This window comes from Triticum urartu, chromosome 1 (assembly GCF_003073215.2).
Source record: "Triticum urartu cultivar G1812 chromosome 1, Tu2.1, whole genome shotgun sequence".
NCBI classification, from domain to species: domain Eukaryota; kingdom Viridiplantae; phylum Streptophyta; class Magnoliopsida; order Poales; family Poaceae; genus Triticum; species Triticum urartu.
The window spans coordinates 213263394-213273498 of NC_053022.1; positions in this window are offsets into that span (position 1 = coordinate 213263394).

Here is a 10105-nt window from a genome sequence, read left to right on the forward strand (position 1 = left end):
TGGAAAGGATTCGGTATTTGTCGTTGTGGACCGTTTCTCCAAGATGGCACATTTCATTCCTTGCAACAAGATAGACGATGCTTCACATATTTCAAACCTCTTTTGTAGGGAAATATTGCGTCTACATGGAGTGCCAAAGACGATCATCTCGGACCGCGACGTCAAGTTCCTAAGCTACTTTTGGAAGACCCTATGCGCCAAGATCGGAATCAAGCTACTTTTCTCCACGGCTTACCGTCCTCAAACCGACGGTAAAACGGAGGTGACCAACCACACACTCTCCGCTCTACTTCGAGTAATCATCAAGAAGAACATCAAGGAGTGGGAGGAGTGTCTACCTATCACCGAGTTCGCCTACAACCGCGCAAGACACTCAACAACCGGCAAGTCCCCCTTCGAGGTCGTCTATGGATTCAAACCTTTGTCACTATTGGACATTCTTCCTCTACCACTCCAAGAGCGCATCAATTTGGACGCAAGTGCACGTGTGACTCATCTCAAGAAGGTGCATGGAGATACAAGACATACTATCGAGCGCCAAGTACAACGACTTGCGACCAAGCTCAACATCAACAAGCACCCCATGGTCTTCAACATTGGTGATCTCGTGTGGCTACACCTTCGCAAGGACCGCTTTCCCCAAGAACGCAAGTCCAAACTTTGACCACGAGCGGACGGACCCTTCAAGGTGCTTGCACGCTACAACGACAATGCTTACAAGATTGACATCCCACGTGACAAGTACTCCGTGAGCGACATCTTCAACATCAAAGATCTCTCGCCCTACCATGGTGATGAGGATTTTGATCCGAGGACGGATCTACCCCAAGGGAGGGGAGATGATGCGGAGAATCCCATGTTCATCCCCATGGACGCACCTACACCTCCAACGACACCACTTGGACTAATGACAAGAGCCCGAGCCAAGGATATCCAAGTTAAGGTGAAGTCACTCCTCTCCGAACTTCCACTTTCTATGCATGAGACATGGCTACTACCTAAGTCCGAGATGTTGTGCATGATTAGATACCAAGAGAACCCTCCCGAAGATGCACGTGAAGACGGACAAGTCCCCAAGTCCACGAATGAAGAGAACCAACGGAAGGAACCAAGAACATCTCCCAGGCCCCGGACATCCGGCCCCTGGAGCGTCGTCCACTACAGCTGCTCAACCACCAAGCGCCTACAGGCCCTGGACATCCGACCCCGCAAGCCCGGACATCCGGCCCTTCCCGAGGTCCCGGATATCCGGCCTCCTACCCGGAAATCCGGACACCCCCGAACCCGAGAGCAACATGGAAAGCTTCACCAGCCCGGACATCCGGCCTCCACAGCCCGGATATCCAGCCCTCCGCGAACGCCTAGACATCCGGCCCGACGCCCAAACGTCCGACCTCCCTGTCTGCGCACAATAAAGGGCCGAGGTTCATGTACCCCTTCTACCCCCCTAGACTATATATACTCCACCTCGTCCAACTTTCTAGGGTTAGCAAAGGATTAGCTCATATTTTGTGTGAGAGCTTTGCTCATCCACTTGGAAACCTTCTTGGAGATTCGAGCCTCCACCGGGGAAGATCCCCCAAGCAGATTCAAGACCCCTTTTAGGGAAGAACTCAAGACCTCCTCACGGAGAAGACCGGCTCCCCTTGTATCATCCCTAGTTGATCGTGTACTATGTGAACTCTTATGTATCCGAGGATCTAGCACATGTGTGACTTGTTCTTGTTAGTTTGAGTGATCCTCTTATGTTTCCCCTTGTGTTTTCCCTTGTTTCTCTCCTCGTGTTCTTCATGTTCATCGCGGGATCCACTCCTTTCGTGAAAGATCGGCCGATTAGGGTTCCACCCTACATCATCCACACATCGACCGGTATCCAGCATGCATCTAGAGTATTAAGTTCATAAGAACGGAGTAATGCCTTATGCAAGATGACATGATGTAGAGGGATAAACTCAAGCAATATGATGAAAACCCCATCTTTTTACCCTTGATGGCAGCAATACAAATACGTGCCTCGCTACCCCTACTTTGTCACTAGGCGAGGACACCACAAGATTGAACCAAAACTAAGCACCTCTCCCATTGCAAGAAGAAACAATCTAGTTGGCCAAACCAAACCGACAATTCAAAGAGAAATACAAAGATATCAAATCATGCATATAAGAATTCAGAGAAGATTTAAATAGTATTCATAGATAAGCTGATCATAAATCCACAATTCATTGATCTCGACAAACACACTGCAAAAGAAGATTACATTGGATATATCTCCAAGAACATCGAGGAGAACATTGTATTGAGAATCAAAGAGAGAGAAGAATCCAGCTAGCTCTAGCAATGGACTCGTAGGTCTATGGTAAACTACTCACGCTTCATCGGAAGGGCAATAGAGTTGATGTAGATGCCCTCCGTGCACTACACCACGACACTCAAAATAGCGTCAAATAATGTGTCGGCATAGGTCACCTAAGGCGACACATTTAGTGTCGGCAAAAACTTCTATCGACAGAAAGGAGTTGATGCCTATAGTCCTGCTGGGAAAGGTATTTGCCGATAGACAAATCTTTGCCGACACATAGTATGACGGGCTTGGTGAGCTCTACACCGACAGACATGTGTACGCCGACAGACAGTGCTATGCCGACAGAACATCTGACAGTGTGCTATGCCGACAGAACATCTGATAGTGTGCTATGCCAACAGATACTATGACACCCATTGCTATGTCGACAGTTCATCTATCAGCGTGCTATGCCGACAGATAGTGCGATGCTCAATAGTTTTGCCGACACATTTGCTGCCAGCGTTCTACATTTCAGCACAAATGCAAATGCACCATATTTTAACATGAAATGACATTCATATATTCAATTTATGTTTAGTGTGCAATACATATACAAAGAAAACATACTCTTCTATTCACCACAAGTTGCCATTGATTAAGACAGCCATTCAAGCATATATACAAGATTCATTAGTTTGCTACACTCAAGTCAGCTACAACCAACAAGGAAATAAGTTGACATACAAGATGTGGTCTATTACAAAATATGATGGCTAGGCTCCTAACAGACCCAATTGTTCGATCACTTGACTACTACAAAATATTAAGGAAGAGACCCAATTATTCGATCACTTGACTTCTACAAAATATTAAGGAAGAGACCAAATCTCTTCGATCACCGAGCTAACATCAACTTCCATATCCACAAAATGTGTCAAACATGTTATGAGCAAAACTGATCATTAGAACATCTTGTATCAACTTGTGGACGTGCCATTGTCGCTGCAAAAGAACTTACATGTTTGAGCAATCTTAGAAATGAGAATTTGCTCAAATTTGTGAGTTGCCGTTGATCCCAAAGATCTAAAAATAGAAGATGTACTACAAATAGTTTGGTTGCAGAAGATATCCTTAACAAAGCATCAACAAAAGTCAGGCTAGCAACTAGCATATCACATGCCTTACAGAAAAATTATGCACTCATTGACTCAGATCTGTTCCAAGGCATAACGAATAAGGTTCTTATTGTAACTTTACAGATTTGTATTTGAAGTTCCTCAACCAGCAAATAATCAGATATGCACTTGTACATGTACAAGCAATCATATATGTGGTAGCTGAAGGAAATATGCCCTAGAGGCAATAATAAAGTTATTATTTATTTCCTTATATCATGATAAATGTTTATTATTCATGCTAGAATTGTATTAACCGGAAACATAATACATGTGTGAATACATAGACAAACAGAGTGTCACTAGTATGTCTCTACTTGACTAGCTCGTTGAATGAAAGATGGTTAAGTTTCCTAGCCATAGACATGAGTTGTCATTTGATTAACGGGGTCACATCATTAGAGAATGATGTGATTGACTTGACCCATTCCGTTAGCTTAGCACTTGATCGTTTAGTTTGTTGCTATTGCTTTCTTCATAACTTATACATGTTCCTATGACTATGAGATTATGCAACTCCCGTTTACCGGAGGAACACTTTGTGTTCTACCAAACGTCACAATGTAACTGAGTGATATAAAGGTGCTCTATAGGTGTCTTCGAAGGTACTTGTTGGGTTGGCGTATTTCAAGATTAGGATTTGTCACTCCGACTGTCGGAGAGGTATCTCTGGGCCCTCTCGGTCATGCACATCACTTAAGCCTTGCAAGCATTGCAACTAATGAGTTAGTTGCGGGATGATGTATTACGGAAGAGTAAAGAGACTTGCCGATAACGAGATTGAACTAGGTATTGAGATACCGATGATCGAATCTCGGGCAAGTAACATACCGATGACAAAAGGAACAACGTATGTTGTTATGCGGTTTGATCGATAAAGATGTTCGTAGAAAATGTAGGAGCCAATATGAGCATCCAGGTTCCGCTATTGGTTATTGACCAGAGACATGTCTCGATCATGTCTACATTGTTCTCGAACCCGTAGGGTGATAGAGGCAAAGGTGTCCCGATGTTTCGATGAGATGGTGGCTATCGTTTTCTGTGGGAGTCGACCTTGATGATCCGACTACGAACGTGCGAGACGTCGCGCCTTAGCAATCGCTAAACCAACTTCCGAGGGGCTATTGACCACGCCGGAGCACGATCAACCTGACCACGAGGGCCTGTTTCCTGCGAGCAAACGAAGAACAAGCAAGAAACTGAGATTGCAATCGGGATATTGCGAATATAAGATGAAAGCTTTATTGATCAAGGTGGGGTTCTGTGACGTCTTGGTCTGGTCATTGGACACAAACGAAGTACGAGAAGTTGCAGCTATGGCGAACTTTTAATCTAAACAAAACCCAAGGAAAAAGTTACTAGATGGATCTACTTATATAGGAGCAAGGGGTGGCGGCCAAGGAGGTGGGAGGACGTCCCAAGGCAGCCTAAAACTAACCCTAGGTCGTACAAGGCTCATGGGCCCAAGTGGAGGTGATGCAACACCTTTGGGCTTGTAGTTTGACTCGGATTCTGCTGCAACGTCAAATTGTTTCGTCCGTAACTCAACGCTCCTGACGAATTTGAAGGTGAATCCAATTGGGTTGGAAAGAGCACGAAATCTAGTTTCCAACAAAAAAAGAATCACCCAATTCGGAGTCCGTATGAAAAAGTTGTTGGCGTTTTGAGTCAGGTATGTCTGTGCAGTCCGAATCTGAATCCAGAACGTGAAAGACTTGGACTCTATCTTCTCTTGGCCTAAAAGTGACGTGAGAGGACTTTTTGAACACAACATAAACTTCTCCTTTTCCCTTATCTTCATATGTGTATTGTACAAATGTCCCATACACCTGCAATTAGACAAAACACAAAAGTGTGTGAAGTATTTTTGTTCTGGATAACATAAATAGATTATTGAATAGTTTGCATTAAAAATCACCTGACAAATATGCATGTATGCAATATTTTTGGTTGTATCCAAGGTAGTCATGTCCTCATCATAGGGTCCGCACGCTTAACGTTACGATGACAGTTTCATTATGAGTTTATATATTTTGATGTACCGAAGGTTGTTCGGAGTCCCGGATATGATCAGGACATGACGAGGAGTCTCGAAATGGTCGAGAAATGATGATTGATATATTGGAAGCCTATGTTTGGACATCGAAAGTGTTCCGGGTGAAATCAGCATTTTACCGGAGTACCCGGAGGTTACTGAAACCCCCGGTAACCTAATGGGCCTTAATGGGCCTAGTGGAGGAAGTGGAGAGGAGGCCAAGGGGCAGCCGCGCGCCCCTTCCCCCCCAGTCCGAATTGGACAAGGAGGGGGGTCGGCGCCCCCCCCCTTTCCTTTTCCCTCTCTCTCCTTCCCCCCCAAGTCCTAGTCCAACATGGAAAGGGGGGGGGTCCTACTCCAGGAGGAGTAGGACTCCTCCTGGCATGCCCCTTGCCTGGCCGCACCTCCTCCCCTTGCTCCTTTATATACAGGGGCAGGGGGGCACCCCAGAGACAAGAGTTGATCATTGATCTCTTAGCCGTGTGCGGTGCCCCCCTCCACCATAGTCCTCGATAATATTGTAGTGGTGCTTAGACGAAGCCCTGCGACAGTAGAACATCAAGATCGTCACCACGCCGTCGTGCTGACGGAACTCTTCCTCACCATTCTGCTGGATCGGAGTCCGGGGATCGTCATCGAGTTGAACGTGTGCTAGAACTCGGAGGTGTCGTAGTTTCGGTGCTTGATTGGTCGGGCCATGAAGATGTACGACTACATCAACCACGTTGTGCTAACGCTTCCGCTTTCGGTCTACGAGGGTACGTGGACAACACTCTCCCCTCTCGTTGCTATGCATCACCATGATCTTGCGTGTGCGTAGGAAATTTTTTGAAATTACTACATTCCCCAACAGTGGCATCCGAGCCTAGGTTTTATGCTTTGATGTTGTGCACGAGTAGAACACAAGTGAATTATGGGCGATATAAGTCATACTACTTACCAGCATGTCATACTTTGGTTTGGCGGTATTGTTGGATGAAGCGGCCCGGACCGACATTACGCGTATGCTTACGCGAGACTGGTTCTACCGACATGCTTTGCACACAGGTGTCTGGCGGGTGTCAGTTTCTCCAACTTTAGTTGAACCTAGTGTGGCTATGCCCGGTCCTTGCGAAGGTTAAAACAGCACCAACTTGACAAACTATCATTATGGTTTTGATGCGTAGGTAAGAACGGTTCTTGCTAAAGCCCGTAGCAGCCACGTAAAACTTGCAACAACAAAGTAGAGGACGTCTAACTTGTTTTTGCAGGGCATGTTGTGATGTGATATGGTCAAGACAAGATGCTAAATTTTATTGTATGAGATGATCATGTTTTGTAACCGAGTTATCGGCAACTGGCAGGAACCATATGGTTGTCGCTTTATTGTATGCAATGCAATTGCGCTGTAATGCTTTACTTTATCACTAAGCGGTAGCGATAGTCGTGGAAGCATAAGATTGGCGAGACGACAACGATGCTATGATGGTGATCAAGGTGTCGCGCCGGTGACGATGGTGATCATGACGGTGCTTCGGAGATGGATAGGCACAAGATGATGATGGCCATATCATATCACTTATATTGATTGCATGTGATGTTTATCTTTTATGCATCTTATCTTGCTTTGATTGACGGTAGCATTATAAGATGATCTCTCACTAAATTTCAAGATAAAAGTGTTCTCCCTAAGTATGCACCGTTGCCAAAGTTCGTCGTGCCCATACACCACGTGATGATCGAGTGTGATAAGCTCTACGTCCATCTACAACGGGTGCAAGCCAGTTTTGCACACGCGGAATACTCAGGTTAAACTTGACGAGCCTAGCATATGCAGATATGGCCTCGGAACACTGAGACTGAAAGGTCGAGCGTGAATCATATAGTAGATATGATCAACATAGTGATGTTCACCATTGAAAACTACTCCATTTCACGTGATGATCGGTTATGGTTTAGTTGATTTGGATCACGTGATCACTTAGAAGATTAGAGGGATGTCTTTCTAAGTGGGAGTTCTTAAGTAATATGATTAATTGAACTTAAATTTATCATGAACTTAGTCCTGTTAAGTATTAGCATATCTATGTTGTAGATCAATAGCTCACGTTTAGCTCCCCTGTTTTATTTTTGATATGTTCCTAGAGAAAATTAAGTTGAAAGATGTTAGTAGCAATGATGCGGATTGGATCCGTGATCTGAGGTTTATCCTCATTGCTGCACAGAAGAATTATGTCCTTAATGCACCGCTAGGTGACAGACCTATTGCAGGAGCAGATGCAGACGTCATGAACGTTTGGCTAGCTCAATATGATGACTACTTGACAGTTTAGTGCACCATGCTTAACAGCTTAGAATCGAGACTTCAAAGACGTTTTGAACGTCATGGATCATATGGATGTTCCAGGAGTTGAAGTTACTATTTCAAGAAAATACCCGAGTTGAGAGATATGAAGTCTCCAACAAGTTCTATAGCTAAAAGATGGAGGAGAATAGCTCAAGCAGTGAGCATGTGTTCAGATTGTCTGGGTACTACAATCGCTTGATTCAAGTGGGAGTTAATCTTCCAGATAAAATAGTGATTGACAGAATTCTCTAGTCACCATCACCAAGTTAGTAGAACTTCGTGATGAACTATAGTATGCAAGGGATGATGAAAACGATTCTCGAGCTTTTCATGATGATGAAATTGATGAAAGGTAGAAATCAAGAAAGAGCATCAAGTGTTGATGATTAACAAGACCACTAGTTTCAAGAAAAGGGCAAAGGGAAAGAAATGGAACTTCAAGAAGAATGGCAAGCAAGTTGTTGCTCAAGTGAAGAAGCCCAAGTCTGGTCCTAAGCCTGAGACTAAGTGCTTCTACTGCAAAGGGACTGCCCCAAGTATTTGGCGGATAAGAAGGATGGCAAAGTGAACAAAGGTATATTTGATATACAGATTATTGATGTGTATTTTACTAGTGTTCGTAGCAACCCCTCGGTATTTGATACTGGTTCAGTTGCTAAGAGTAGTAACTCGAAACGGGAGTTGCAGAATGAACAGAGACTAGTTAAGGGCGAAGTGACGATGTGTGTTGGAAGTGGTTCCAAGATTGATATAATCATCATCGCACACTCCCTATACTTTAGGGATTAGTGTTGAACCTAAATAAATGTTATTTGGTGTTTGCATTGAGCATGAATATGATTTGATCATGTTTATTGCAATACGATTATTCATTTAAGTAAGAAGTTGTTCTGTTTACATGAATAAAACCTTATATGGTTACACACCCAATGAAAATGGTTCGTTGGATCTCGATCGTACTGATACACATATTCATAATATTGAAACCAAAAGATGCAAAGTTGATAATGATAGTGCAACTTATTTGTGGCACTGCCGTTTAGGTCATATTGGTGTAAAGCGCATGAAGAACATCCATGCCGATGGGCTTTTGGAATCACTTGATTATGAATCAGTTGATGCTTGCGAACCATGCCTCATGGGCAAGATGACTAAGACTCCGTTCTCTGGAACAATGGAACAAGCAACAAATTTGTTGGAAATCATACATACTGATGTATGTGGTCCAATAAATATTGAGGCTCGCGGCAGGTATCATTATTTTCTGATCTTCACAGATGATTTGAGCAGATATGAGTATATCTACTTGATGAAACACAAGTCTGAAACATTTGAAAAGTTTGAAGAATTTCAGAGTGAAGTGGAGAATCATGGTAACAAAAATAAAAGTTTCTACAATATGATCGCAGAAGGAAAATATTAGAGTTACGAGTTTGGCCTTCAGTTAAAACAATGTGAAATAGTTTCACTACTCACGCCACCTGGAACACCACAGTGTAATGGTGTGTCCGAATGTCGTAACCGTACTTTATTAGATATGGTGCGATCTATGATGTCTCTTACCGATTTACCACTATCGTTTTGGGGTTATGCATTAGAGACAGCTACATTCACATTAAATAGGGCACCATCTAAATCTGTTGAGACAACACCGTATGAACTATGGTTTGGCAAGAAACCTAAGCTGTCGTTTCTTAAAGTTTGAGGTTGCAATACTTATGTGAAAAAGTTTCAACTTGATAAGCTCAAACCCAAATCGGAGAAGTGCATCTTCATAGGATACCCAAAAGAATATGTTGGGTACACCTTCTATCACAGATCCGAAGGCAAGATATTCATTGCTGAGAATGGATCCTTTCTAGAGAAGGAGTTTCTCTCGAAAGAAGTGAGTGGGAGGAAAGTAGAACTTGATGAGGTAACTGTACCTGCTCCCTTATTGGAAAGTAGTTCATCATAGAAATCTGTTCCTGTGACTACTACACCAATTAGTGAGGAAGCTAATGATGATGATCATGTAACTTCAGATCAAGTTACTACCGAACCTCGTAGGTAAACCAGAGTGAGATCCGCACCAGAGTGGTACGGTAATCCTGTTCTGGAAGTCATGTTACTTGACCATGACGAGCCTATGAACTATGAAGAAGCGATGATGAGCCCAGATTCTGCGAAATGGCTTGAGGCCATGAAATCTGAGATGAGATCCATGTATGAGAACAAAGTATGTACTTTGATTGACTTGCCCATTGATCGGCGAGCCAATGAGATTAAATGAATCTTCAAGAGGA